The following is an 18,662-nucleotide window of genomic DNA, read 5'->3' on the forward strand; positions in this document are numbered from 1 at the left end:
CCTCCTAAGCTTTGCTGTCCCTTGTCTGTCGCACAGCGGTTATTCAAACGAATCAAACTCCTCTCATCGTGTGTATAAGGCCCACACGCGCCCTGAACTGATGTAATGACGGTGAAAGGGAGCAATTTCCATTTCTACCCACATCATGGTGGCTGTGCTCGGAGGGTCCCGGTGGAAGGCAATTTATCATGTGCCCCTCCCCCTGGCCCTGTCACCGGAGGAACAGGCAGGCACATGTGTGCATGAATTACCCAACCCTCCCACCTACCCACCCAGCCCTCCCTCCCTCCCTCTCTCACTGTGGAGATTTGACACGGAGGAGAGAGAGAACATGGGGTTATTAGAGTATATGCAAGAGTATTAAAGTGCATATTCACTTTGTCCAACACGACCTAAAAGTGCTGAGCAGCGCATCGAGCTCTGCAGACTGATACAACAATTTCAATACAAGAACAAATTTATATATATATAACATTTCATTTTATTAACCAAATTAATATTCGGGTGAGGGTCTTTAGAGGACAATGAGCTGTTTCAGGGAGGTGCTTCCACTCCGGTCTGGGCAAGAGTTTTTACATGCCATAAAAGCCTTTCCAAATTTAAATTGGTCAGAATCTGAAATTGCAAACACTGCACAGTGGTGCAGTAGAGGAAAATACTTTACTGCATAGCTTTAGGGGTTTAGGGAGTAGACACTGACAACTTAAGGAGGTTGTAAGCGATGGTCTTACTAAAGAACACATTAAATTACACATTTCCCTAAGATTCTAAAGATACATTTTTCATTCCTTAATAAAGACATCCGCTTATTCCACTGCCTCACAGCTGTGGTCCTTGCCTAAGGATGGTGTTAAAAAAAAAATGCATATCTGAGGCTCGCTGAAATCCAACAGGACAAAAAGTAAGTGAGCTATTTTAAAATGCAAAAGCTATGAAAAACCACAAATCTTTTTTTTGTTGTTGTTTTAAAAGTCTGCTGCTTCTTCAGTGTTCTGGTCAGGACCTCAAGCAGCCATTTTAGATTCTTGGGAGATACTTGGATCTTAAGAGAGTGAGGGAGACACTGCAGGAAACCTGGCAGGACATCTGGGCGGGGTGAGGGGGGTGCAGGACGTGACTCACACACACCTAACCCCATATTCAACCTTACTGAATTACCACCACTAAAGCTGTCATTAGTGGGTGTGTGGCACAATATAAAGACATGCCGTCGTTTGCAGTGGCAAGTCTATAGTTTGTGTAACAGCTGTGTCAATAAGGGGAAGCTGCTATAATGTTCAACCCCATGCCAGACATAAGTTACAGAGCAATTATTATCTTTTATGTATGTGTGTTTTATCAGACTGTGATTACAATATAAAAGCTCTCAGTGACGGGGAAAAGAACTATCAATAATGGCTTTGTTTGCTCTATGGGTACTTGATATTTCTTACTTGCAATTATGTTTTACAAGTATAGATTGTTACTTTTCAAATACATTTTGATTATACGTCTACATATACACCACTGAGAATGCTCTTTGTGTGTCACCATCTCAGCCTTTATGCTACTACTGTATGTTAAATGTATACTATCTTAACTACGCCTTTGCACTCCAATCGTAGTAAAAAGTGTCATCTTAGCTGGAACACCTGACTGGTGACTGCCATTATGTCAGTGTGTGATTTATGGTGATAGGAGCTGTTGGGGTGTCCACAGCTTTTGTGATTGTAGTAATGAAGTCATAAAGTGAGCTGCATGAAACAAAGCAGAGACTCAGTGGTCGTAACCAGATCTACTGCTTCAGGCAAATCCGTACTAAATCTGCCTATTATCCAGGAGATTAAAAAAATCAACATTGTTGTTGGTCACGTCATATCCATCAACACTAAAGCACCCTTTTCTGACAGATTGATCCTAGAATGCAGTCTCCAACTGAGAGCTGTAATAGAGGTAATTTGGTTCTCAAAATCTGTGCCAAGGCAGACAAGAATCCCTCCCAGCTCTTCTACATGTGGTTACCCTCCTCATTGATTTACAAATGTAAAGTGCTCATCCAGGTGATGCGAGAGAAGTGGCAGTGTTGATCTATCCGTGCCACTCAGATCTCGAACCAGTGAGACACTTTCTTGTGCTTAGACAGCCTAAATGAGGTCATTTCTGTCTGCTTTGGGATCTACAGTGCACTGGGGTGTTTTAGTGTTCAGATAATTTGCCCATTTTCTGATTCTGACAAAGAATATTTTATGGAAATGCACCCTTATTCCAGGCACCTTAATGGAGTATGTTGGAGTAGTATGCGAGCTGATGAGGCTGTTGTCTGTCACTGATAAATGTAAAAAGCAGGGAAAATGTCAGGGATGAGATCAGCTGCAAAGGGCTTTTTTTCGCCCCCATTTGAAATCAGCAGTGCCTAAGCACTGTATCTTCGGGGCATTACGGCACACAATCACAAGGTTATTCTAATTGTTTGAAGCTGTGTGAATACAATATACGACATTGTGTGATCTTTGTGTGAAGCCACCCAGTAGACTATCAAAGACAGAGTCATCCAACTTAATTTGAGATAAAGGCATTGGCTTTCCAAGTTTTCTTGACAGGTTGAGATTTTAGTCGACCACATAATTGCTGTCTTCTGCTGTTTTCTCCATTCTATGAGTAAATCCTAATGGTGTGTCACCGGCCTTACATGACAGTATGAGTACATGATGTCATTTCCATGGGTGTGGGCCACCAATTACCATGACTCACATGCTTACTAACTACATAAACCCAGGTCTTCTGTCGAATTGGATGAAGATGTAAGGATTGGTCAATACTCTTCATTTTGAAATCTCTTTCAGGGAACTTACACTCCTGGAAAATACATCATTTAATAACTAATTGATTGATGACTTTATGTAAAACAAAGTTAAACGTTATTCTTTATGTTACTGGATGACTGCTGTAACTGCAGTCTATAGTTGAGATGACTGTATTATGCACATGGGACATGCGCATATATTATGCAAAATAACAAAAGACCCTAAAGCCGGTTCATCTTTGACTTGTAAATTAGGGGGTATTATTTTTTGTGTGATATGGCTACCAGAACTAAATGTTCTCATTAGCATCAACGGCAGATAAACACGCCACATACAGCAGCACTAGATGGTGGGTCAAATAAGTAACCTGTGAAGTAGTCCAATTTACATCTATGATTGGGGCTAGAAAAAGTCAAAATAACTTCATCATTAGTGCACAAACCCTAGTCACCTCTTTTAATGTATGTATGTATTTAATGTTAACTATTTTTATTACCAAGTGATTGCTAAAATGACAAAAAACACAAATCAAATGTTGAGTTTAAAAGAAATATTAAGGCCATGTTGTAAAAATAAATACATAAATCAATTAATAAATAAATAAACACAATGCTGATAACTGAGTAAAATCAGGTTTGAAATAAATATTGCACGATAAGAAATTGAAATTACACAAATTACAGTGAAAGCTAGAGTTACTGTATGGAACACATTCTAAACAATTTATAATAAATAAGTAACACTGATACTGGTAGCAAGTTAGACATGAAACAGGTCTTTGTGCATCACTCCATTTGTTGAAGGCATCACTAGGCCGTCTTATTACAATTATAAGCAACATAAATGCATTCTAATGCAATAGCTTGAGGACAAAACAAGCATTTGACTGAACATTACATGAAAGCTATAAAGTTACTTGCTTTCCTTGTAAATAAATGCAGATTTGTATATGTTGTCTTATGGCACGGTATGAGCTCTCCCTAAACACTTAAGTTAAATGAAAAATCTACTCTTAAATAGATTATTGCCGATGTATCATGTAATGCTGGGTGCATTTTTTTGATGGACAAAAAATGTGTTGGCTTTGAGGAAGGGTGTGACATATTGGCTTCATGAATTTTTCTTTGATGGAAAATCTTGCTCCTGATCACTGTTGTTTGATCCACCTACGTATTAAAACTAATGGCTGGATGCAGCAAGTTCAGGCATATTCTCAGAGGAATTTCCAAAGAAAATCCCAAACTGAAGTGGGCGTAAATTACCTCAAGTTGAAGGAGAGTGGACAACACCATGAGTCAAGACGTTGGCTCATGGGGGATTGGTTGTCAGTGGCGTGGGACTGCTAACTTTTATGTTTTCAAAATGTTCCCTCTTTAAAGGCGAATTTTGGTATCCTTTCAATCTGGACTCTCATTCCCCATGTATTTCTGTGTAAACTACTAACAACTCAAATGTTTTTTTATCAAGGTCAACGATAGACACGCATTGGTGAGAGTATCACATTAGTGTAGCTTTGACTGTTGCTATGTTTGCTTGTGAGTAAGCAAAATATGCCCAACATGGTTAAAAGTGCACCATAAAATCTAAAGTGTGGAAGAAAGGTAGATTCTGTAAGAAGTCAGGAACACTGGCTATTTGTAAGGTCTGTAACACCTATAAAGTACAGTGACAGTATGACAAATCTTAAAACGCACCTTGTGAGATGACACGGTGAAAGCTGCAATGGATGCTAGTACAGCTAGCACAAGCAAGACCTAGACAAAGGTGCAAATCTTAAAAACTTTTTCCAGCCACACTCGACACAGTCTAAGTTAATTATGGCATCTTTGGCCATTTTATTTAGAAGGACTTATGACCGAACAGTCAAAATATTTGTGATTAGATTAGAGGAGGCTAAGTCCTTTTTCTTTTTTCGAAAAAAGTAATAAACACAATGGCATGTTATTCTAAAATGATACATTTCCCATGCAATAATGTAAAGCAACAAAGGTACTTGGGATTCCCTGGTCTTTTAACAAATACATCTATTTGAAGGTAAGCAGCAGTGTCACTTTCATAGAACTGGCTTATTTCAGTATATTATGCAAAAATGAATATCTTCATTAAATAAATGTAAACAACTGTAACAGTTCGACACACCAAATTGTTACATATTAAAATATATTGTTCCCTGAATTGTATCATAACCCATGTATCTAGATGCGTATCAGATCGTCTTATAGGGGAGAGGGGCGCACTCCTAGTAAAGACATAGTTGCCTTTGCGTTTGCCTCCATTTCCCACCTCAGCAGCTGTTTTTGGAGAAACAGAACCTGTAAAGAACCATATGGGAGCATTAATAGTTCTCTGTAGAATGGTGGCACCCCATAGGAACATTATCCAATTTAAGGAACCACTGAAGACCCAGAACTTTCTGTATACACTCCACTATGATAGTCTCCAGAGTTTCCTGGCTAGAGCCAAGTGTGAAAAACAGCAATATATAACACTTATGTGATTTATGAGAGCTATATTTATCACATTGATATAAACTATTCAACTATTACCAGCCTCCACATTACTCCGGCAATTCATTCATGTCAGTGGACCAAACAATTCCCTCCCCTGCGCACCGCCAACCCCCAAACCAAACTACTTCTCTCTAGCTGTACCCATATGACTTTCAATAGAGACTTCTCCAAGGAAATAAGAGGAGAGGGGGACATTTCTCAACTCATCCACATGCAGTAAGTGATGATGCTGCAATGTATCACACATTGATCTGAGGCATTTGGAGGAGCCGAGCGTATTAAGAAGGGAACGCAGTAGACTAATGGGCCTGACTGGGAGACAAATTGGGCCAGACATATAGCAATACAGCACCAGGAAATATGGGGACTTGCATCACTTTTATTGCTTTAACGCATTTTAGTGTTAACTGAGAAATTGAACCTCAAATTACCTACAATCCATTTGTTTTTCCCTTTTTTGTTATAGACAATGTGAGAACATTATAGGCGGCCGTATGCTGAGTCAGCATTTTGCTTGTTTTCCTTTTATAAAAAAGTTGCTTATTTAAAAAAGCCGGTTACATTATTGTGTAAAAAGTGAGAGTTTAAGAAAAGCAAGAGAGGTTGTTTTATTTCTTCCCAGAAAACAGGATTATAGGGACCTTATGTCACTTGGAAAAGGAAAAATATAACAGATTTAACAATATAACCACTGCAGATTTTTTTAGACGATTACACTCACAGGAAAATAAACAAGAACAATAGAACAATAATGTAATGCAACTATAAATCATGTTTCAATTTAGTCTGAGTTCCAGTTAGTGATCTCATGTTTTATTTAGAAGCTTATTGGTCATTAAAATTCATTACTTCACACATTAAAGATAGTACTCGGCTGTGTAAAGAATATGCAGTAGTGTAGCCCCATGCTGAGGAGTCTCAAGGTGTTTATAAGACTGTAAGAAGAAACTATCTCCTATGTGTGTCCAAATGTAGCATGTCCTGTGACAGATAAAGAAGACCCGTGTTGTCTATCTTCATTTCCTGTGGCGAGTCAGGAACAGGAATAAAGACAGTCAGATATCTCATCTCAGCTGCAGACCACGTGGTACAAAGTCTGCCTATAAGATGGTCCCTCTGTTGTCTAAGGCAGCTGATATAGTGACACTTTATGTAGTGGGTTTGATGGGAGCAATGCTGTTGAAATGGCATGTCATACTCATTTTCAGGTTCATACTGAAATCTTAACATGTTTTAATGTTCAAAAACACAATTTTTGACCTCATTCTGCTGTTATCGTTATTGGTCAGCTTTTCTGCGTCTTCTGCATCTGCGCTCATGGAATCTCTGCGCTGTCACTACAGCTGTGAATGAAAGTAACGGCACTGTATAGTTGTGTGTGCAAATCTCTGTGGATTGAGCATTTTAATACTTTCACAGCATTTATATAGCACCCTGTTTTATAACACAGAATACATTAAAATCTCACTTTTTACAATATGGGACCTTTAATTTAGTTGCTGCAGAGAAGGCACTCAAAACAACAAGCTAAAAAAAAAATATCGACTACATAACACACAGTATCTAAACAGTGTAGATGTATGTGTGATGCTTGGCATCCTTCAGAGTTTGTATTAAGTGCAACTGTTTTATGTGACAAGACACTGGCTTCTTTCTCTACAATGTGACATTACCTTTCAGAGCTTTTTGAAAGCCAAAAGTGTTGACTATCATATGCTCAACTGCTCCTTCCATCTATAGGAGTGTGTTTGGATTGTGCCAGTCTGTTATAGTTAATTTTCTTTAAGATAAAAAATGGCAATTGCAAGCTTTCAACCTTTAAGGCTTTAAGTATTATGAGAGAGAAGAAGCACACATAACTTACACATGGACCCATGCTGCACACCCAAGGAGTCAATCAAAACAAACAAAAAGAAAATAAACAGACGAAATGTACTGAACATTTCTAGATGGAAAAACTGTCACAAGGATGATTCTCGCCACAAAGAAAGCAGGAAAGACAAGTGAAGGGATCTTTTGAAACCTAAGGTAAATAAGAGGAATCAGGCGTTGAACATCCAGGTAATAACTGATGTTATGACTTGGCATTTGCTCTGACATGCATTTGAGACAGGAACATTAAAAGATATCCACCATTTGACAGGTATCACAGTTCCCCCAGGCAAGAAGGATTCTCATTTTGATGAGTGTGTCAGTCACAGTGAAGCCTGTCGACAAGTCAGATCTCAAGCACCGACGTTCAGGAATAACTCTTGCCTCCAAAATTACAAATGGAATATTTGAATAGCCTCGTGAAGGAAAACTGAATATTGTTTAACTCCAAAATGTTCATTTTAGAATGTTGAGGCATTGAAATTTCTAAAAACACAAATTGCAGCATTCCAGCTTTACTCGCATAACCATTTATGCAATTATATGTATATATATATATATATATATATATTACATATAATGCAGTCAGTATTATGTTCATATTAATGGACATGGTTTTCCATCGCAGTGGAAAGCTTTTCTTCTTGCCTCATTCTTTGAAATAACAATGTAAAGAAAAATCATTGATTTGAACCATAACATGAGCAACCACTTCCTGTGTAAATAAGCTCAATATTCAGCAGTGTGCAATTGTACAAATTTCCCAAAATGGATCATTCATAATTAACTCCAATAAATTAGTCGCGGCTGAAGTTGAAAGGGCTGTGGAGAGATGGTGGACGACACCGAGTTTTAAATGCCATGCTCAGCGCCAAGTGTGAATAGTCACTCTGTATGCATTTTTCACTCCAGCATGTGCCATGTTCAGTATATGACACTCACACTGATTTACTACTCTCTCCCAGCTAAATAATTTACAGGGATATGGCTCTCTGTGCTTTTAATGGTTGTTGTATAGACCTGCTTGCCTTTAAAATGTTCCACAGGCAAGCAGCCATATGCCTGGATGGATGGGAGACCTCTCAGCACTGATTAATAAGCTGCTCAGTACTTCACTGCAAACAGGGCGTCATGAAACACTGCATAACCAGGAGCAGCCGGGGCACAGCTAAATGTGCTGTGTGCTTTGTGTGCATTTGTGAATAGGCCTCAGTCCACAGGTAATACGAATGATCTGATGTAGTGCTCATAAAAAATACATCTGTTTAATATTTTGATGTGTGATTTGCCCTCAGTGATCACATGGGAGCCCTATTATGAAATATAAATGGGTTTGGTTTTTGGCAAATGTTTGTTTGTCGGTCTAAATGCTAGTTCAAAGAAACACACCGTTGCTGCTTTGTGGGAGGCCAATCTATTGGTTTGCACACAAAGCCAAAGAATATAATTCATTACAATGCCTTTCAGACTTCATGGATGCCGCCAATCAAAAGGCATTGTTCTTTGAAATGTTATTCTCTGTTAATGTTTAATGTCTCTGGCAGTTCATTGAATTTTGAACATATTCTTTTGGAAAAGGAGAATTGATGTGCAAACAATGAATCATCCAAGTGTTTACTTTAGAGCACCTGTTGATTATGCTCTTTGATAACAACTGAGCCATTCATTTGATGAACACTTGTTCAACTGACATTTGCTAATGGCATTGTGGTTTCGTTTAAGAGTAGGTTCCAAAGATTGTAGAGGGTCTGGTGAAGTTGAAATAGTGAAAGTAAAAAAAAAAAAAAAAGGTTGATCCATATTCTGTCTGGCGTAAATTGTTTTCACTCGTGTGTTTATGACTTAAGAACAGTTGAAAAAAAGGTTTTGCCAGGATAATCTTTTTAAGAAAAACTTATTTTTAATTTACAGATTCTTTTTTCACCTATGAAACAGGATGAGAAAAAGTTTTGCCCGGAGCATTTTTCAAAGTTCTCATTTGTGAAAACAGGTGAAAATTGACCCAAAAACTATGAGTCAATTAGTTGTTTCGGACACAATATTTCCTGGCGCTGATTAAAATACATTTCTTGCCAAAAACAAAGACATGACAGTAATGTTAAATAACTTGCAAAGACATAAGTATGCACCTTGTGTTTAGAGCTCATGGATATAATAAAACATTTTGACATCCTGAGAAAAAAACAAAAACAATTCACCTGTTTGTTTTTTTCACCTGTTTTCACAGATGAACAGATTAGAAGGATTATTCTAGAAAAAAATGTTCCTAAGGGAGAAAACAATTTAAAAACAACTTTGAAAACAGATCAACAGAATTTTTTTTTCTCACTTGCCTCTTGGGTCTTCCATAAATTGTACTGTATTCCAAATTATTATACATTTTCTAATGTAGACGGTATATGAACATGACGGCTGCAGCCTAAAGATAGTCAAACAATCATTATTAAATCAACAACATATACTTTTATCATATGAGAGTCAAGATGATGTAACCTTACTGTCTGCAGAGTCTGTTGCCTAATGTGCGTCTATGTGAGGATCTGTGACATGACAATGTTTGAGAACCACTACGTCAGATTGTACAACACTGCAGGGAGGCCGTCAGCATTTTCCAGTTCAGAGCTCAACACGGCCCAGCATGGTTTCGACAGGTTGAGTGCCTGCATGCTTTCACTCTGAAACGATGGAACAATATCCCCTTGTTCCTGACGAAAAGAAAGATAATCAACGTGACAGCTGCGAACAAATATGAAGATGATGGGAAAGTCAACCGTGGGAGATGCAAAATGCTTTTGTTTGTCTTAAATCTCGTGAACTTCGAAGCTGTGACTGCTAATTTGATCATGAGCTGTGTGATACAGTCTCATGACCAAGTGCTCCGCTGTCTGTCAAGAGTTCGAGATGATCACATTTTAGGATTGAGACCACTGACATTATTAGGCACCTCTTTGGCTATGAAGATAACCAGAAAACTGCTTTAAATAAATACAATTATCACTAAAACTCTCAATCCTCCCTTTATTTACACATGATCACTATTGGTGAAACAAACTCTTTATTCATGTCCATAACATTGAAGTTGTACTCCATAAGGATTTTGATATGTTGTTTCTAGCGGCCTCATTGGCAGTAAAATGTAACTGCAGGAGTCTGTTCTTTCGGAGCCCTCCATCCTGTCACATTCACAGTCACTATGTTTATTGACTATTTATTTTTATTTATTTTTTGGCTCTTTTGTAAACTTTATTGAAAAAAAATCACCTCTCTACTTCTGTCCATCCCTAATATGTTACCCTCTTAAATCCATACACACACAAATTGTCCTATTACACTTCTGCCCTTACTACAGGCCTGACTCAGAAGTTCAGGTTCCCGATTTCCAATTACAAGTGAAGGCAGCATGACTGTTAGTGACGATCTGGGCCAATAGACTAAAATGGCAGCTTATTTACATCTAGGGAGGGAATGTCGCCACATACACAGGTATTTGAATACTCTTAAAAAAAAGCAAGTAGAATTTCTTTCATTAGTGGGTCATATGATCAATCACCATTGATTTAACTCACTCTTTGATAGATAGTAACTTAAAAGACAATTAAATAGATGAATATCTTACAACTTTAATGTCAACGTCCTTGTCTATGTAAAGTCGTTAACTGTCATTACAGAGTACACTTCCTTGCAATTCACTTCACTTTGTTTGTGTTTCTGTACCGGTTATTAATTCTACACATTATACAGGTTCCCCCTTGACACTCTTCTCATAACCAAACACGAGATCCTGCCAGGTTTGTCATAAGCATGTCAGTTTTTCATAAGCACTCACAGGGATATGTCCTTCTTCTTTCTTTCCTGATTACTTTCTAGTTCCTCTACAGACATCTCTTTGACTCTGTTTGGCTAAAATACACATTCAAATTCAATGAAAGCTGCAGCCTCTCTACACAAATCGCAGAACAACACACACAGTTGCCCCCTGTATTTTCTGTGGGCTATTTAATGGTTCATCCGTCTCATCTGTTCAGCTAAATGTGCTTGTTGAAAACTATCTGAGCCTGGGTTCTGCCGCAGATTTAATTTCCATGCCCACTGTATAGTGTGAGCTTTTAGCTGTTCTGGTAGCTGAGTCTCTTCGGAGTGAAACCTGGCTCTTGGCCACAAAAAGTCTATCATTTGAGTATCACATGGTTAGTGGTGTTTCCTACAGCTATATTTATGTACTCTAACTGTATCCCCTTTCATTGAAACCCAACCAGTGGGTGATTTGTCTCCATAAGAGAGTGCCATTTACAAGCAGCCATGCTGGGGTGGGACCCCAACCAGAGGACTTGTTAATAGCACACATCCACTTCTCCCCAGATGTTGTCCAGAACAAACTAACAAATGCTGAGAGAGATGTCGAAACCAATTTTGTCTGAACGCTGGTGTAAAACTTTAAATGAGTTTTAATGTAACTCGCAAGAGAACAACACTGTATTATTACAGTACAGTAGTATTTACATTGTTGTAAATAAGAAATATGGCAGACAATGATAGATTATGTTTAAAACATTGCACATTTGGAACAGATGAATAATAAGCAAACTAAGATCTCTTTGTCTCGCCAATGATCCAATTGCTTATGAAATATAAAGTTATACAAAATAAAATGCTGTACATGACCAGGTTGGTCCCTGAGTTTTATTCTGCCGTGCCAAAAACATTACATTTGAAGTTCTTTGTACCAAGCGAAAAGATCCCAGGGTCTTAGTCAACACATATACATTACTTTTTATTTTGTGACGTCACCTCATTTGTGACAGCTTACACTTGGACATTACAAGCCAAAAATCTGTTCCCACGACAGCTATGAAAACTGAGTTTCTGAAAATCGTAGGCTGTTTATTTCATGTCTTTATAGCTAGAAGTGAATTCACTGCAATTTGTGTATATTTTACGTATTTATTTTGTGTCTGTGTATTAAAATGAGGTGCCGTAGTATAAGACTGCTGATCTCTGCATAGGGAGGTAGGCTGGGGTGGTGGATGGATCCCAAAACGCAGGACTACCGGTGTGCGTGTGCCTGTGGTACTATCCTAAGCACAACCTATTTTCTAATCCTAAGTCCCTCTGTTGCTTAAACCTAACCGTGACCTTTAATTTCCTAAACATTATAAAATGAAACCACTGCGATCTACATCCGATCGTCATTTCCAGAATTAAATAGAATGTCATATTTTGTAGATATCATACAAATGTATGTGCATTACTTTTCATATGATATCTTACAAACCTGTCGATGAGAATGCAATGAAAACCTTCACCCTGGCTGAATTTTTCGTGTTTAGTGTTTTATTACCATATTTATGATTAACTTACTCAATATATTTCACAGTACTGACATTGATATCTTAATGTTATTATAGTCTTTTAATTATTTCTTCTTATATAGGATGTAGAATATTTTTCCACCATCCATATGTCTCCACCATTGAACTGTAATTTTCTTTTTGGAGACAATGACAGTAAAGTTCTCGTGAATTTCTGTCACTAGGTCGACAGCAAAATAAACTGCCCTACAGTCATGTGTACTTGTCCTGCAGTGATTGTATTTGGCTCTGTGATTGGTGTTGTAGCCTACAGCGGTGATGTATGTTTATTGGTACATGCAAACTGAGGAAGCAGAACTTTACATGACATCTAATGTCTTTACTCCTACTGTTTGAGATCTTTCTCATTCTTTCGGTGTTTGTCATATATTGATCCGATTACTGAGTCTTTAGTATTCACCCAGTACTAATGTGAATTTATGGCAATATGTCTGCATATCTTTCGTTACTTTAACCCTCAAGAGTTCCTGACCCATTAAGAGATGATACTTTCTGAAATATGTGGGGCACATACTGTAAATTGGAAGCTTTTTAGACTCACAGGGGCCACTGAGGGCAATCTTAGATAGACACTTTACATGCCACTCCTCACTACTTGGATCAATTTTGAAAGTCTCTCTCTCTTGATGTAATTGCCCTCCATTTCATAAAAAAAGATTTATTGAAAATCAGATCTCAGGTTATGGGCCCTGATGACAGCGGAAGAAAAATGCAGAATTTACTGTCTGCTTTTACAGCCGGATTTCAGAAGTAATTGTTGCGGGACATGACGGTGAGTTAGCAGTTATAAACCTGTCCTCCATATAAATTACCTAATCAGGAGATCCCAGTGGTTATATAAATTGAGCCACTCATTCGTCTTCAACGGCCTGTGTGTGCATATAAAACCACGGCCATCATATACTTCACAGGAAAGGGGGTAGCCGTTGCTGTTTACAGAGTTAGGGGGAAATGGATGACTTTTTGCATGCTCAATCAACTGTGAAATGTCCATTTAATCATCCCCAGAAACCCCCTGGTTTATTTGTGCTGCAGCACAGATTTACATTTCCAAACATCCCCCATATTAATCATTACTTCATCACGCCCTCCAACTGACAAGAAGCATAAACCACCTCAGTGTACTGCCCTGTCGACTAATGTGTGTATGTTTCTGTCTAGGACCATGTGTGTATATGCGTATTTGTGTGTGTGCGAGCACTTTGAATTTGTGTGTGTGTGTGTGTGTGTGTGTGTGTGTGTGTGTGTGTGTGTGTGTACGTGGGTGGGTGGTGTGAGGAAAAAACCTGCCCTTTGATTCACTCACCACTCACTGTGTACAGCAGAAATATGGAGTTTTAGTGGCATGATTGCATTTTTTTGTCCACTGAGATTTTGGAAATACAACTTTTCAGGCCGGATATGCCAAATGGGAGTCACTCATATGTACTTTTTCTTCTCATGAGGAAATCAGAGTGATTGATGTTATTTTTCAGGAAACGGCATCAAAGAAAAACACACCAAGTGAAAATGTCGTGTTTTAACTGGCTTAAAAAAATAGCCAGCATTCAGTTTGACTTTTGGATAAAGCACTGTGAGCTTTAACAACATGTCCGCTGAAAAAATGTTGTGGTCAGATTTTAGCTTGTCGCAAAAAAAACCCCAAAACAACAAAAAACCCAAACAAATAAACTGCATCCTGGTTTGTCCTCAGCATTAGACAGCTGAAGTGATTTACAGATACTGTACTGCAGCAGGAGTACCTTGGCAGAGCCCGTCTACCTGCTCCCGTAATGAAATTCAGGATGTTTCACCATCAACAATGAATCCTTCATAAAAAAGTGAAGTATGAGTTTATCACCCGGGATGAGAAGCATGTTACATTTGCCACTTTAAACAAGATGAATGGGTCACTCAGCCATTTACATTCTCATACATTTTTATGACTGTGCCATGAAGTGAATTTGATCTATTGGTAACAAGATAAATGATGGGCATAAAGCTTTGGCAGTTCTGACTTTAAACAATGTTTCATTTGATGCCAGTCTTTTACTTTTACATGACGCACCATCTGTCTTCACAACCTTGTGCTCAAAGAGTTGAATGGTAAGAAAGAAATGGCAGCATTCCTCATTTCCTGACAAAATGCGGCATATTCAATGTTAAGAATTTCACTTAACACCACATATTTTGTGTGTTACATGTATGTGTTATTCGTGATGGGAAACAGGTTGACCTCCAAGGTGCACAAAGGGATGTTTTGTTCAACCTGGTCGACGGAGATGTTCAGCCAACCATGGGAGTTTGCTATGCAGTAGCATGAAAAGCAGTTGAATGCTTCATTTTGCAGTTGCCAGCGCATTTCAAAGATTTTTTTCCTTTGGAATGATACTCGTATGTTTACATTTGAGCGTGGAATTTCAGTAGCACGGAAACTGCTATTTTACACATACACATCAGCTGGTTGGTTGTAATCATTGGAAATTTCAACAGAATAATCTGTCTCTGACTGTCATGTACATTAACCTTTTAGCCGTATGGACGGCAGATTAAAAATGTTGCCGTCAGTACGCCATGGAGGGATCCTTGTAGAGACCTCAGCACCTCTGTGTTGTAATTTGAAAACAGCCTAGGCCCATTTAGTCACTGGTGAGCGAGGGCGTTGCAGCGCAGACAGAATGATGTATGGCCTGCACGGCTAAATGACAATTTTATTTCTCACCTCCACTTTCACTGCGAAATATTTGCAGCGCTCTTTTCTCCATGGAAACTTTTGACTGGACCAAACGTCCATCAAGCTAACTGGCAAGTGAGTTTGCCATGAAAATACTGACGTCATCCTCTAAAGCTGATTTGTTGACTGATAATACATGCCAACAAGCACAGACTGACAGACACATCACATTTTGGCATATGTAAATACATTTCACTGTTTAAGTACAGCTGTGGTCATCTTTTGTAAGATAAATATGGAGAAGGCCACTGGGAAGAGAAACAGGAAGGAAACAGACAGCCTTTGTTTGGGTATCCACGCCATGGTCTGTAATATACACCCTAAAGGCCGACGCCATCACCACTAGAGGCATCGCTGCTTCGAGGGAGACGGGGAGAGAAATAAAAGAGGGAAAGAGCTCCATCATGGAAAAGGGAGCTCCTGTCTGCTGCAGTGGTCCGGGACAAAGCTGAGAGCTCCCAGACGCCCTGTATGATTAATGACTTATGGCCACGCTGTGTGGAAGCCTGGTAATTAGCTACAGGCTGATTAAAGACAAGTAAACTTCTGCTGATAACCCGTTTCTGTTTCTCCCCAGCGCCGACACTGGCATGTGGAAGCTCTTACTGCCAGGGTTGCAAGAAACAGACCAACGTTGAGTATGATGAATGTAGTCTCCAACAGGCGTATACAGGCTCTAATTTAAAACTATTTAGCGTGTGACATATTGGCATTGTGCTCTCTCTGTCTCCCTCCGTTCATGTTCGTGGTTTGCACCGGTGTCCAAGTTTCAGGGGGCTGTTGTTTTGAGTCTGCGCCTGGCATATTCATGAATAAAGTTTTTTATGCTGGCCCCCTCCCTTCGCTCCCCCTGGTCTTTTCCCTGTTCATGGATTTTCCTCTAAACATTTGCATTTTCTATAATAGCGAACAAGGAGAGTGGCAGCCTGCCAGGAGAGTTCGTCAACTACCAGATTTTTACAGTTTGGGCTGTCCAGAAACAGACAGGAGAGCGAAGACTGGGCAAGAAAGTGGACAGCATTACACTGGATTTAGCTTATGAGACAAAATGTAAGCAGAGTTAGCTTAGGCATGAAAAGGAAGAAAAGGCCTCCAAGTACTCCTCCAGCAGCCAAAACGACCCACACAACCGTCCAAAGTCTTGTCTCTGTATTTTCACGAGGTGGGACTATTCCCCTAAAGTAAACAGATGGAGCAAAGAATAATGGATAGCAACATTAAATAAAGCTGATGTCAGTTGTTTTGCAGTTGAGAGTCCTGCAGATACCAAAATTAGTATCACTGTTAACAAATACTGTGCACCGTCATTATCCTACTCTGATGGGAATGTACTATCATAAGAAGATGTTATTCAACAGATGGATCAATTTCTCCCCTACAAATGTAACATTGGAGACAGGAGACAGGAGACAGTTTTGCATGTTAATCGTTTTTCGTAATCTCGTTTGTTTGTGGCAAGTGAAAAATGGGTTCTAAATTAAATGCAGGACTGTTTGGGTGTGTATATTCACGTGTGTGTGTGTGTGTGTGTGTGTGTGTGTGTGTGTGTGTGTGTGTGTGTGTGTGTGTGTGTGTGTGTGTGTGTGTGTGTGTGTGTGTGTGTGTGTGTGTGAGTGAGGGTCTCTGGTAGGGAAAGGACAGTGCCACAGGGCAACTGTATGTGTGCTGAGATGAAATACTTGACCACCCACACCTCTCCTTTTATCACCCCTCTCATAATTAGGTTGGTTAACATACTGCCGTGTATGCAGTGATATTGACTGGAAGCTTAATCATATTAGTATTGAGTTCCCGTCCCTGCTTGCCCCAGGTGACGCTTGTAAGTCCAGAGTTATAGCCCTAACCTATGGGAGGAAATTAGCTGCGGACACAAGTTTGTTCTTGTTCTCCACCCTCTGTGTGAAAATATTTAGCAGGCAGGGCGGGCGACAACACTGTGAGAAATGGAAGCGGAAGCACAATGTCCTACATAGAGCACCAGTCTAAGGTATGAAAAATGCAGGAAGAGCAGAAAGAGGTGCAGCATGTGTTAGTTTGGCTGGCAGTCCATTAGGCCTGATAGACATTTCACTTACCAAAGTCAAATATAACAGTCTAGCATTCATTAATATGAGGAAGGGTCCGGGGAATCAAACCCACCATCTGGTTAAGACGACAGTATAATCTACAACTCATGATTAGGTCTAAGGAGTGGAATTTCACTTTAATCTTTTTCAGGGCTTGAAATTTCCATCTGCACTGTGCGGCATATCATTTTTCTTCAAGACAAATGTGCTGTTTTTCATGTTCCAAAATTAGATCAGAAGAAAACGATTAATCATGTCATGGCCTGGGAAAGGAAACAAAGATCTGATTTTCCTTCCCCCCCCCCTCCTCCTCTATCGCTGCACCCGAGCCCCTCCCCTTTCCTCACCTCTTCTTTTTCTTCCCCTCTAGCCTCCTCTCATCCCCTCTGTAAAACCTCCCTCCTCCCCACCTCCTTCCTGTATCTCTTATCCTGTGCCTTCTCTTCGCTCCATTTCCACCCATGTTTCTGGACAGCGTTGCTGAGCCATATCTTCCTCCCTGTCTTCATGTGAGACAGTTATTTTTTTTCTTCATCGCTCGGCCCTGACTTCAAAAGAAAAGATACGTAGGCTCAATGATTCACGCGAAATGGCGACATGTCTTCAATTAGCATAGCCTTCCCTCTTCTCCTCCGCCCTCCCTATGGCGGCGAACAACAGATGGCGGCCTGTTTGTATGTGACACAACAACCAAATCTAAACCGAGAAGAATGCAAGTCACCGGGACTGCAAATTAGTGAGGCCACACAACTGTCAGGTGCTGGCCTCCACTGACAGTTGTAGCCCATTACAGGAACATTGATGTTTTCACAGTGTGACAAAAAGGATTCCTTTTTTCCCCCTCCTTACAGAGGACCTGTCTGTCAGCTAGCTCTCAAGTCATAACAAATCACTGGCACTCAGCTGAGGCTGAGCATTGGGAGCGTCAGGGGAAGATAAATGACCTGCAGGCCTTTGAAGTGCTTTGGCAGTTCAGATGGCTCGGCGGCGCTGACAGAGAAATATACACAACAGCGTAACCAATAATGAGAACATTAAACATTCCTGCCTCCTGACAGGCTGACAGGAAAGCCCAGCCTGGCATCAATCATCTTCCGAGGCATAACCTTGACAATTAGTCTCCTCTCTGCCTCCAGCTTTCACCCTGCACTCTCCAGACTCCAATACCCAGACTGCACTAGCTACCAGGGCGCATAGGATGGCGGGGTGAAGATGACAGCAGGAAGGCAGAAAGGAATGAGGGCCACAATCAGTGGACCAAGACAGATTCCCTATCTATGTAGGTGACAACGGATGTGGGCCCAAACATCCAAGCATGTCAAGTCATCACATTGGATTTATATGGCGGT

The sequence above is a fragment of the Echiichthys vipera genome, assembly GCF_963691815.1.
Source record: "Echiichthys vipera genome assembly, chromosome: 11".
NCBI classification, from domain to species: Eukaryota; Metazoa; Chordata; class Actinopteri; order Perciformes; family Trachinidae; genus Echiichthys; species Echiichthys vipera.